General features: G+C 29.8%; 1 pseudogene; it reads right to left on the bottom strand.

The window, feature by feature from the left end:
* Window positions 1-7,677: 7,677 nt before the first annotated feature.
* On the bottom strand, window positions 7,678-8,746 carry LOC129249834 (NADH-ubiquinone oxidoreductase chain 5-like; annotated as a pseudogene).
* Between the last annotated feature and the right edge of the window lie 2,218 nt (window positions 8,747-10,964).

Below are 10,964 nucleotides of genomic sequence, written 5' to 3'. Positions count from 1 at the left end.
CGGATGGCGCAAGGTCTGGACTATACGGCGGGTGGGGTAGGACATCCCATTTGAGCGTTTCTAAGTATGTTTTGACCACTTGTGCAACATGTGGCCGAGCATTGTCATGTTGCAAAATAACTTTGTCGTGTCTATCGGCGTATTGCGGCCGTTTTTCTCGCAGTGCTCGGCTCAAACGCATCAATTGTCGTCGGTAGACATCCCCCGTAATCGTTTCATTCGGTTTCAGTAGCTCATAATACACAACACCCAGCTGGTCCCACCAGATACACAGCATAACCTTCAGGCCATGAATATTCTGCGCCGACGTCGATGTTGAAGCATGGCCAGGGTATCCATACGTTGCCCGACGTTTTGGATTGTCGTAATGGACCCACTTTTCATCGCCAGTCACAATTCGATGCAAAAAACCCTTTCTTTTGTGCCGTTGAAGCAGTTGTTCGCATGCCATAAAACGGCGTTCAACGTCTCTTGGCTTCAATTCATACGGCACCCAATGGCCTACCTTTCGGATCATTCCCATGGCTTTTAAACGTTTGGAAATGGTTGATTGATCAACTCCCAAAGTTTTTGCAACCTCTTCTCGCGTTTGAGCCGGATCTTGATCGAGCAATTCCTCCAATTCGGTATCCATGAACTTTGGCGGCGCACCCTCGCGTTCTTCGTCTTCCAAGCCAAAATCACCACTTTTAAAGCGTGCAAACCACTTCTGGCACGTTCGCTCAGCTAGAGCATGCTCACCATAAACTTCCACCAAGATACGATGACTTTCGGCTGCTTTTTTCTTCATATTAAAATAATGAAGAAGAATTCCCCGCAAAAACACATTATTTGGCACGAAATTCGACATTTTCAAGTGTGGTAAAAATATTGTTGTTTACGCTTCAAATAAAAAACTTATACTGACGTTTGTGCCTTACGACAGTAGCTCTCCAATGAATGTTTGGAAATGTGGATCGATGGAATAATAATCAAGTTACGCCATCTGTTGTAAAACCGCACGAACTTATTCATAGTCCTATTAATTCATACACAAATCGAAATCTACTACATGGACAAACTATTGAAGTAATTTGAACAATTCTACCAGCTATTATTTATTGCTTTTCCTTCTTGACGACTTTTATATTTAATTGACGAAATTAATGAACCTTCAGTAACTCTAAAAGCTATTGGACACCAATGATACTGAAGTTATGAATATTCAGATTTTATAAATGTAGAATTTGATTCATATATAATTCCAACAAATGAATTAACAGCAGATAGATTCCGACTATTAGATGTTGATAGTCGTGTTATTTTACCAATAAATTCACAAATTCGTATTTTAGTAACAGCTGCAGATGTAATCCATTCATGAACAGTACCCGCTCTTGGAGTAAAGGTAGACGAAACTCCTGGACGATTAAATTAAATTAATTTTTTAATAAATCGACCAGGATTATTCTATTGTCAATGTTCTGAAATGTGTGGTGCTAATAATAGTTTTATACCTATTGTTATTGAAAGTATTCCTGTTAACCATTTTATTAAATGAATTACAAATAGATTAAATTCATCATTAGATGACTGAAAGCAAGTATTGGTCTCTTAAACCACTCAATAGTAAATTAGCACTTACTTCTAATGATTTATAGATAATATTTAATAATAAAAAATTAATTAAATTTATAACATTAGTTTGTCAAACTAAAATTATTAAACTTATTAATATTTTTTAATTCCACAAATAGCTCCAATTGGTTGATTAAGTTTATTTATTATTTTTTCTATCACATTTATACTTTTTAGAATAATAAATTACTACTCTGTAATTCCTCAATCCCCTAAATCTGATTCAACTAAAAAATCTTTCACTCAACCTCTTAATTGAAAATGATAACAAATTTATTCTCAGTTTTTGACCCTACCTCAAGTATTTTTAATTTATCCCTTAATTGAATAAGAACCCTTTTAGGATTAACCCTCCGATGTTCATATGGGTCTGGCCAGACCCATTCGATCTTTAAATGTATGTAGATCTTTTATTTTTAATATCTGAGGCTTCTTAGTCCATGACTTCCTAAAATGTAGTGTGCTAAACACAATGAAGTAGCAAAATTAAGATTTTTGCTATATTTGTTGTAAGAATAATAATTTTAAACTAATTTCGTTAATTAAGCTACCATGGGTCTGTGCAGACCCATATAAGCTTCTCATGTAAATTGGTTAACCGTTAGGTGTAAACAACTGAACTGTTAGCGGAGGCAACGGCAGAGATAATTTTTCAGTTAGCATTTGAAAATTAAAGTGAACACGTGTTTTTTAATTAGTGGGAAGTGGTTTTTTTAATAAAATGGAACAAGTAAATATGGATGAAGTTGATGTGATGACGTGTTTGCTTCGTAAGCTAAGTGCAGCAAATGTGAGTCCGGAAGAACGTCAGCGACTTCAGGCACAAATTGAAGAAATTATGGGACAGGAGTCCGATCCATTTGAAACAAGTGCCGACGTAGAAGATGATGAATATTTTCCAGATGAAAATGACTTCGGTGAAGCATCAGATATAGAATAGGAAGTCGAGTTAGAGGCTGTTCTGGATGAAAACCATGATGATATTGAGGATTTGTATAGAGAAGCTATCGCCCTTCAGGCTTCAACCACAATAGAATCATGCAGCACATCTATTACCCAGGGCCTTATATACAGGTCGAAAGATGGTATGATGTGGAATTCAAATCCTCCACCACCTGGAAGGCTTCGTTGTCACAATGTTACAACTTTTACTCGTAAAGGGCCACTACGAGGAGCGTCACCGAGTCATAAAGCTCTTTTCAAGCTATTGCTGTCTCCTGAAATCGTAAGTATCATTGTGCGGGAAACCAACAGAAAAGCCGTTGAGGCGTTTCGTCTATGGAATGAAAAGCATCCCAGTAATAAAAAGCGTTCTTGGGTAATGACTAACGAAGACGAAATGTATGCTTTTTTTGGGATGCTACTTATTGCTGGTGTATTCCACTCGAATTCTCAGCCAACGAAAGAATTGTGGGCCAGTTACATTATGCCAATTTATAAGGCCACTATGTCATTGAATCGGTTCAAGAGCTTAACTACTTGTGGTACTCGTGTTGAGAGGTTGAAGCAAAGCAAATCTGCTGCCCTGGACGATGTATGGCTCACGCTGATGGCCAATTTAGAGAAAGCATACACTCCGGATTGTCATGTAACCGTCGATGAACAGATATTTCCATATTGTGGACGCACTCGATTCACCCAATATATTCCGAGTAAGCCGGCAAAATATGGCATGAAAGTGTGGTGGATTTGTGACTCTGTTTCAAACTACCCTTTGAAAGGTATAATTTATACCGGAAAACCACCAGGTGGCCAGCGAGAAACGAATCAAGGTGAATGGGTCGTCATGAAATTGATGGAAAATTATATGGACAGCGATAGGACTGTTTATGCTGACAATTTTTTTTCAACATACAACTTGGCAGAAATGTTGATGGATCGTAGAGTGGCTTTCGTCGGTACCGTAAGAAAAAATAAAACCTTCATTCCGCATGAATTGCTTAACCCGAAGAGTGATGTTAAAAGCACTTTATTTTGTTATCACAATAATAATATCGCTCTGTGCTCGTATATGGCAAAGTCGAGAAAGCCAGTAATTATGTTATCCACTGCCCATTACCGTCAAAGCACCGATCCATTGAAAGGATTCAATCCAGATCAAATTTTGGACTACAATGAATTTAAAGCGGGGGTAGATACAATGGCTCAAATGTTGACTGGCTATTCATGCAAACGCTCGACAAACCGTTGGCCACTGGCAATGTTTTATAATATGATTGATATTGCCGGTTTGGCCTCATTCATCGTCTATGACGAGCTGAATCCGGCAAAGCAGAGTGATAAGAGGCGCTCATTTATCATTGAATTGGCACGGCAGCTAGTTATCCCACATATGACGAAACGGGCGACTAACCCATTAGTATGGAGGTTTGCTCATATAAGACAAGCAATGAATCTTTTCAATATCAAGGTGAGTATGAATTATATACACACCTACATATATCTCCGCGTATAAAGATATGGGTATGCATGTATTCATATTTACTAATTTAAAATAAATTATTTCGCTACTTTTAGGTACCGGAATCTTGTCCATCGACATCAGATGCAGCACAGCAACAATCATATGCTCAAGTTGCTTCAACATGGTCATCGTGCTACCATTGTGCTGCTTCTTCTTCGAAAAAGCGACGTAAAACTCGTTATAACAGCAGCAAATGTAATCGTCCCATATGTCTTAATGAACATTCCATGCAACTATATAGTTGTAAACCCAATTGCTCTTCGTAATTAATACTAATCCGTTCAAATAAATAAATAAAATTATTTTTAAACCCGTATTTCTTACATTATTTGTATGGGTCTGGGCAGACCCTTATGATGCACTTACCGCATCATAAGGCACCGAACATCGGAGGGTTAATAGTGATCCCTTCAACATATTGATTAATACCTTCACGATATCACATTTTTTGAAATTCAATTTTATTAACTTTACACAAAGAATTTAAAACTTTATTAGGATCTACAGGACATTCAGGATCAACTTTTATCTTCGTTTCTTTATTTTCACTAATCTTATTTAATAATTTTATAAGAATATTCCCTTATATTTTTACAAGTACAAGCCACTTGACATTAACTTTAACATTAGCTTTAACTTTATGATTATGTTTTATAATTTATGGTTGAATTAATCATACACAATATATATTTGCACATTTAGTTCCTCAAGGAACACCAGCAATTTTAATGCCATTTATAGTGTGTATTGAAACAATTAGAAATTTAATTCGACCAGGAACTCTAGCAGTACGATTAGCAGCCAATATAATTGCAGGTCATTTACTATTAACTCTTCTAGGAAATACAGGCCCATTACTTTCATACGCCATTATGTCACTATTAATTATTGCCCAAATTGCTTTATTAGTTCTTGAATCAGCAGTAGCAATTATTCAGTCCTATGTATTTGCAGTATTAAGTACTTTATACTCTAGAGAAGTAAATTAATTTAATTAATGTCAACACATGCTAATCATCCATTTCATTTAGTAGATTATAGTTCATGACCTTTAACAGGAGCTATTGGAGCAATAACATCAGTTTCAGGTTTAGTTAAATGATTTCATCAATATGATATTTCATTATTCTTATTAGGTAATATTATTACTATTTTAATTGTTTATCAATGATGACGAGATGTTTCTCGTGAAGGAACTTTCCAAGGATTACACACCCTACCTGTAACATTAGGTCTACGATGAGAAATAATTTTATTTATTTTATCAGAAGTTTTATTTTTCGTATCATTCTTTTGAGCTTTTTTTCACAGAAGATTATCTCCAACAATTGAATTAGGAGCTTCTTGACCAGCAGCAGGAATCAAACCTTTCAATCCATTTCAAATTCCTTTATTAAATACAGCTATCTTACTGGCCTCAGGAGTAACTGTAACATGAGCCCATCATAGCCTAATAGAAGGTAATCATTCTCAAGCTACACAAGGATTATTCTTCACAGTATTACTAGGAGTATAGGTATTTTACTATTTTACAAGCATATGAATACATTGAAGCCCCATTTACAATCGCTGACTCAGTTTACGGCTCTACATTTTTTATAGCTACAGGATTCCATGGAATCCATGTATTAATTGGAACAACATTCTTATTAATCTGTTTAATCCAACATTTAAATAATCATTTTTCAAAAACACATCATTTCGGTTTTGAAGCAGCCGCTTGATATTGACATTTCGTTGATATTGTTTGATTATTTCTATACATTTCAATTTATTGATGAGGAAAATAATAGAATATAATTAATATTTACAATATCTATATAATATATAAAGTATATTTGACTTCCACTCATAAAGTCTACTAATAAAGTACAATAGTATAGATAATTTTCTCAATAACTATTTTAGCTCTAACCTTAATAACAATTACAAGCATTGTAATAATTTTAGCCTCTATTTTATCAAAAAAAAGTATAGCAGATCGAGAAAAATGCTCCCCATTTGAATGCGGATTTGATCCAAAATCATCATCACGTCTTCCCTTCTCCATACGATTTTTCCTAATTTCAATAATATTTTTAATGTAGATGTAGAAATTGCATTAATCTTACCAATAATTTTAATTATTAACTTATCAAACATCATAATATGAACAATCACATCAATTATTTTCATTATAATCTTAATTATTGGTTTATACCACGAATGAAGCCAAGGTAAATTAAATTGATCTAACTAACGTATAAATAATATAAATAGGATTGTAGTTAATTATAACATTTGATTTGCATTCAAACAGTATTGAATTTTCTATCTATCTTAGATCTCTTTATTTAGTAAATTCTTAATAAATACAAACGAATATGAAGCGACTTATTGCAATTAGTTTTGACCTAATTTTAGGTAATTTACTACCCTTATTCTTAAAATTTAGTTAGATCTATTTATTTAGTAAATTCTTAATCATTAATTTAATTCAAGCCAAAAAGAGGCATATCACTGTTAATGATAGAACTGAAATTTAATTTCCAATTAAGGAAGTAAGATTGTTCAAGAAAAAGCTGCTAACTTTTATCTTTTAATGGTTAAATTCCATTTATACTTCTATTTATATAGTTCAAAAAAAAACATTACATTTTCATTGTAAAATTAAAAATATTTTGTTTTATAAATTACTAAATTTTATTATTTAAATTAATTAATCAATATAACTAAATCAGTTTTATATAAGATAAACTATTATTTATTGAAATAAGTTAAAAATAACAAAAATATTAAAAAAATGATAAATCATTCTAAAATTCAATGAAAACAGCCTATTTCATTTATTTAAATATATAATTTTACATAATAATAATAATATATAATTTTACTATAATAATAAATAAATATAATAAAAAAAATTTAGTTAGATCTATTTATTTAGTAAATTCTTAATCTACTAAAACTTATTCACTATATTCAAGAATTAAACAATTACCTTAACATCTTCAGTGGTATACTCTATAATTTGAGCTACTTGAATAAAATAAGAAAAAAAAATCTAAAAAGGAAAGTAATTCATAAAACAAACAATAAAAGATACATTTTTAAATTATCATTATGTAAAAAATAAACTAATTGAGAATATTCAACCAACTTATTATACAAATTCTGTCCTCCCATAAATTCAGATCACCCCTGATCAAAAGATTTATAAACAATTCTACCTAAAACTAAAGGAGGATTAATTACACCATATGTAGAAATATAAGGTATAAATCATATCGAACCAGAAAAATAACTCACTACATAATTATTTAAAGACTTATTAAAATAAAATAAAGATACATTAGAAATTAAATAACCTAATAATCCACCACTAATACAAACAAATAAAGTCAATAATTTCAAATAAATTGGTAAACAAATTATATAAGGAGTCGGAAAAATCAACCATCTAAGTATACTACCACCAATAATTCTCATAATCAATAACCCTCTTATACCACGCAATATAACTCATCCTTCATCTCTTAATATATTTAAAGAACCACAATTCAATTCACCAGTTATAGAATAATAAACCAAACGGAAAGAATAACATACTGTTAATGTTAATTAAAAAAATGAAGAAAAAAAGAGAATGTATTAATATAACTTAAAGACACAATTTCTAAAATTAAATTTTTGAATAAAATCCAGTTAAAAAAGGTATCCCATATAAAGCTAAATTAGCAACATTAAAACAACCAGAAGTTAAAGGTATATAAATTCCTAACCCCCCTTTCAACCGAATATCTTGAGAATTATTTATATTATGAATAATAGCTCCAGCACACATAAATAATAATGCCTTAAATAAATCATAACTCAATAAATAAAAAAAAGCCAATTTATAAAATCCTATTGATAAAATTCTTATTATTAAACCCAACTGACTCAAAGTAGATAAAGCAATAATTTTTTTTTAAATCAAATTCAAAATTAGCTCCTAATCCAGCTATAAATATAGTCAACCCAGAAAATAAAAGTAAAACTTGACCTATTCAAGAATTACACAATAAAATATAAATACAAATACAAATAAATTCCAGCAGTAACAAGAGTAGAAGAATGAACTAAAGCAGAAACAGGAGTAGGAGCGCTGCTATTGCAGCAGGCAACCAAGATGAAAAGGAATTTGTGCTCTTTTAGTTACAGCAGCTAATATAATTAATCCACCAATAATTTCTATTTCAATTCTATTTTTTAGTGTCTCCAAATAAAAAATATAATTTCAATTTAACATTCGAGCAATAGCTAATAAAAAAGCAACATCACCTATTCGATTTGATAAAGCAGTCAATATACCAGCATTATAAGATTTTACATTTTGAAAATAAATAACTAAATAATAAGAAACTAATCCATCTCATCCTAATAAAATTCTAATTAAATTAGGACTAATAATTAATAATATTATATATTATATAAAACATATATAAGAACTAATATAATAAAACGATTAATATTTAAATCTCCCCTCATATATTCCTTTCTATAATAAATAACTAAAGAAGAAATTAATATAACAAAAGATATAAACAATAAACTCATTCAATCAAATAAAAAAGTTATAACAATTCTACATGAATTAAATCTAACTACTTCTCATTCAATAAATATAAAAAAATCCTTAATTATTATTAATAATCTAAATAAAAAAAATTAATTCTAAATAAAATTAAAATCAGGAATCTAATTCTACAAATAGATAAATACTTTCTCACGATTTAAAATGATTAAAAATCATATCATTGACACCACAAATCAATATTTTAAATAAACTATTTAAATAAAATTAAAGTCAAATTATACAAATATCACTCTTCAAAATTAATAAATTTAAAGGAAATCAATGTAAAACTAATAAATAGTATTCCCGAATTTTACCTCCTCTAAATGAATAAACTCCAGAAAATAATTTACCATGCTGACTATAAGCATATAAATATAAAGTATAAGCAGCTCTAAAAAAAAGATAATAAAGATAAAGAAATTATTGGTAATAAAGATCAACTAACAATTCTATTTAATAAACAAATTTCACCTAATGTATTTAACACCTTTCCGCCGCCACAGTGGGGCAAAAAAAGTGCCCGTGGACAAATGAGGATAGAGGTCACAATTTTTCTTCTTTTTTAACTTTTTTTTTAACTTAAAGCTGATAAAATTGCGCATAACGCCACCGTTTTTGTTTTTTGAAAAAAAAATTTTTTAAATATAATAATTTAATTAATGTTCAAATTGAAAAAAAAAAAATTTTCCACTTTATACAAGTATATTTTCTTGTAAAATAATATTATTGTCTTAAGGAAGCTTAAAATATTTAAAACAATTATTCACAAATAAATTTTGATATTGGTTGCATTGTTAAAAAATTTATTACATTTGTTATAAACAAATAAGTGGACAAAAGCTGTTTTGCTCGAATTATGAATATTTAATTATTGAATTCAGTTGGATTTTCAATTTTTTTAGTCTAACAGTGATTATGAATGAAACTAACTATTATAAACAAACAAATGTAATGTTATTAACAATTTTTATAAACATTATATTTGTCGAAGTTGTTTATCGCACAAAATTCCTAAAATTTTATCAACCATACACATAGTTATTGCTCAAGATTGACTATATTTATTTTATTTAATAAATTTTTATGCATAGCATTGTTTAAACAAACCTTAATTAACAAATGCCCAGTATTGTTGTTTTTAGTCGCATTAACTTTGTTTTTTTTTTTAAATTTTTGCTTATTTGTAAAATATTTTTTTAATCATTTATATAATTTGTCAACTAATAACATTTAGTATTGTTATTAACAATTTAATAAACAATTTTTAAGCATAAACAATTTTAGTTTAAATCAGGTCATTTTTTCAGCTTTAATTAATGACGTCAAGTGGAAAATGAAGCTACTTAAAAAAATTTCCTTATTAGTTAAAAATTAGACATTTGTTTATATCTTGCCTAATTAACAAACGTATACTCTTAAAATTTGTAGTCTTACAGTCTTCTTCTTTTTTAATTCAGTTCCGAATATTGATAATATTTTTCAAAACTCATTTCATTTCACAATGAGTAATGATACTAATGATTGCCATTACACAAAATTTTATTTATTGATAAGTAAAGCAATTGCTTCTGGCAGCAAGGGTTTTTGTACTTTAGGATACTCTTTTCTTAAGTTTGATATGTACATGTCTGCTGAAATCAAAAGGTAATGAATTAAATCGGTATTAGTTTCAATACGACTGCTTTTTCGGGTATTATCTTGTCTGCATCTTTTGAAATCTATATTTTAGAAGGAAATTGAAATAACTTAAATTATCACCCTAGATTAACAAAAGTTAACAAACCCTGTTTTAGACGTTTAACTACTTACATTAAAGTAAAAATATTAAATATTATTAATATTAAAATATTAGATTTTCCTTCTGCAGTCTTACACGACCATTTTTTAATTTGTATCCTGTAACTGATGTTCAGCACACATTCCATTAGACGAATCCACAAGTGTAAGACTTGTAATCCAAACGAAAATGATTCTATCTTTTCTTCTCTATGCAAAATTTGTGACAAGTTATTCATTTCACTTGGTTTGGCTCCACAAACTATACAATTTGCTGCAGAAGAAGTCTCTGTTAAATGCTGACAAACTTTTCCATCCACCATTGTGCACATTAATTGATGCTCTACATAATAAGTGGTATCATTAATTTTAATTATACTTGGTTTTAATTTTTTTATTTCATTTTTAATATTCCTAAATTCAGACAGTATTTTATCTTTTGATTCTTTTGCGTACTCAAACATAATTGGTAAGCAATTTTTTCGCGATAACAGAGGTCAAAGTATT

Source organism: Anastrepha obliqua, chromosome 6 (genome assembly GCF_027943255.1).
Source record: "Anastrepha obliqua isolate idAnaObli1 chromosome 6, idAnaObli1_1.0, whole genome shotgun sequence".
Classification (NCBI taxonomy): domain Eukaryota; kingdom Metazoa; phylum Arthropoda; class Insecta; order Diptera; family Tephritidae; genus Anastrepha; species Anastrepha obliqua.
Note: the sequence above shows the minus strand (reverse complement) of the source record. Positions and strands in the feature narration are given on the sequence as shown.